This window comes from Rattus norvegicus, chromosome 2, assembly GCF_021556685.1.
Source record: "Rattus norvegicus strain SHRSP/BbbUtx chromosome 2, alternate assembly SHRSP_T2T, whole genome shotgun sequence".
Classification (NCBI taxonomy): Eukaryota; Metazoa; Chordata; class Mammalia; order Rodentia; family Muridae; genus Rattus; species Rattus norvegicus.
In genome coordinates, this window is record NC_141535.1 from 73957364 (window position 1) to 73960480 (window position 3117).

The 3117-nt window shown below is 36.5% G+C and overlaps 1 pseudogene; it reads left to right on the forward strand.

Moving 5' to 3' along the window:
* Positions 1 to 706: 706 nt before the first annotated feature.
* On the forward strand, positions 707 to 2735 carry LOC148006661 (heat shock protein HSP 90-beta pseudogene; annotated as a pseudogene).
* Positions 2736 to 3117: the final 382 nt, after the last annotated feature.

Consider the following 3117-nt stretch of genomic DNA (forward strand, 5'->3'; position numbering starts at 1 on the left):
AAAACTCACCAGCACAGTGATGGATTAACATGACATAATTATTAAAACAATACAACTATAATAAAAGTTAGGTGGGCAATCCCTGTCTCAGTTATATACAGATTATCTTTTTATTATTTATTTGCCTTGATTCTTTGGATGACAAAATATAATTTGAGTTCTTTATAGGCATATGAAGTGAAAAGTAAATGACAAGAGTAAGTGAGATTTAGTTAAGCTACAATTGACATCCTGATAACCATGGTATAAAGGATGATGTTGTTCAGGTGATACTAGGTATTCAACCTCAAGATCCTGAATACTGGGTGTTAGAACAAACTTGTTTTCATTTTTGTGAACACTCGGGTTTGTTATACTTTTATTAAGACTTTCAAAAAACATTCTAGTAAAATTTTGCTAACTCGTTCTATTATAAACACGTTTTCTCTTTATATTTTTATTTTGAATATTAGATATTTCATTTCTTGTAGTAATTCATTATGGTTTTTGTCCTTGTTAAGGACTTATTTAAGGCAATGTCATTTCTTCTTTATCAACTCTAACTCTGTTACCAGAGTAAAATATCTATACTCTGTTACCAGAGAAAAAAATGAATGTAAAGATTTCATTATCTATGAGGTTTTACAGGAAGTTCAAAGGAAAGAAAACATAAAATATTGTTTTTAATTATTTGTGCGTGTCTCTGTGTGTCTCTGTGTGTGCATGCATGTACTCCTATAGTGACCATAATGGTACGTGTGTCCTCAAACAAAAACTTTTGCAAGTCATTTTTCTCCTTCTCCTTGTAGGACCCAGAAGTTATACTCAGGTCCTTAGACCTTTATACAAGTAACTCTACCCACTAGGCCACTGGGCTGCCTTTTACATTTTAGGTAAATAAATATATGAGATATAAGGTTAAGTGCATATCTTATCTAAGATATGGGGTAGAGGGTGATAAATAGAAATAGATAAAAAATAAAGTTTGCTTTGAAATTTACTAATTCTAGGTCATGACAGCCCCAACTAACTACTTTCTAATGACACAAACTAACTCTTTTTCACAAATGGATGAAATATATTGCACTCAAAATACCCTTTGTTTTTGTTCCATACTTAAAAATGCAAGACATACAATATTATGAGCAAATATTATTCAAGATGACTTGTCTTAAACTCTTAAATGAGCCAACAGTTTCTTCATTAGGAGGCACAGTCTCTCTAATAGACCTTTTAATTGAATACACAAACACACACATACACACATACATTTTGTATCTATATGTAATGTCTGTATGTATGCTTATATAATCTGTATGCATACTATATATACATATATATGTGTATGTATACATTTATATATTTTTGTGTGAATCTATGTATTTATATATGCATCTCTGTATCTATATATGTATATATGTATATATATATATGTGTGTGTGTGTGTGTGTGTGTGTGTGTGTTCTTGTGTCTTTTGTCCAAACATCTTCCCTAGTCTGTGTATTAAATTTATTTTTGGTTGTAAATAACTTGCTGAAGGAATACAATTTTTCAATGTTTTTGGAGCAATGTGTTTTCAGGACATATTTTCTGTGTGCATCTTCTTAAAACACTTATGCTACATTTTCCATGAGTACTTATCAAACACTATGGTTGAACCTTTACAATTCTGTCAGCAAACCTGAAGCTACCTAGCATAGCAACTCAAGTTTGATCTCAGAAATCCACATTGTGAAAAGGAAGTCTTCCACAGTTTGTCCTCTGAGTTCCATGTATGCATCATGCAAAAATATTTCACCATATACATAATTTAATTAGTAGGAAACAACACTACTAAAGCCTCGAGCTCTTCTGAGTTGGATGAAAGTAAAGATAATTATAAGACATTTTATGTGGCATTCTCCAAGAACATAAAGCTTAGGATCCTTGAAGATTCCATTAATTATCAATGCCTCTGTGAGCTCCTTCACTATCAGACCTCTTAGTCTAGAGAAGAGGTAACTTCCCTGTCAGAGTATGTGTTTCATATGAAGGATACACAGAACTCCATTTACTATTTCACTGGTGAGAGCAAAGAGCAAGTGGCCACCCCTGCCTTTATGGAGAATGTGCAGAAACAGGGTGTTGAGGTGGTGTACGTGACTGAGCTTATTAGTGAGTACTGCATGCTGCAGCTCAAGGAGTTTGATGGAAAGAGCCTGGTCTCAGTGACTAAGGAGGGCCTGGAGCTACCAGAGGATGAGGAAGAGAAGAAGAAAATAGAGGAGAGCAAGAAAATGTTTGATAATTCCTGCAAGCTCATGAAGGAGATCTTGGACAAGAAGGTTGAAAAAGTGACAATCTTCAATAGGCTTGTGTCTTCACCCTGCTGCCTCGTCATGACAAGCACTTATGGCTGGACAGCCGACATGGAACAGATCATGAAGGACCCGGCACTATGAGACACCTCTACAATGGATCCAATCAACCCTGACCAAACAATTGTAGCGACGCTATAGCAGAAGGCTGAGGCAGACAAAAATGACAAAGCTGTTAAGGACCTGTTGGTGCTGCTCTTTGAAACTGCTCTGCTTTCCACTGGCTTCTCACTTGAAGATCCCCAAACCCACTCCAACCACATCTGCCACATGATTAAAGTGGGCCTGGGCATTGATGAAGATGAGGTCACTGTAGAAGATTACAGTGCCGCTGTTCCTGATGAGATCCTCCCACTGGGGGTTGATGAGGATGCCTCTCGCATGGAAGAAGTTTACTGAAGGCTCTTGGGAAGCCCGTGCCATCTCTATAGTATTCTTGTGGCTCCCCCAGCAACCTTGACTGGCCCTGACCAACTAGTCTCTCTGCTCATGTCTACAAGAATCTCTTCAGTCCTGTACTAGTGCCTTAAGGCAAGAAGATTCCCTCCCACAGAATAGCAGGGATGGGTGTTGGTTATTGTGGATTTTTTGTTGGTTTTATTTTGTTCTGAAGATGCAAACTAAAAAATATGCAGTTTTATATAAAATGAAATGTTGATGGTGGCGTATACTCCAACTCTCTTTAATTGATTAATTACTTGATGGGTCAGAAAGCATTGCTTTGAGATCTGGCCTGCACTTCAAGAGTTAATTTTTGAAGACTTACCCCAGTGTCATCAAG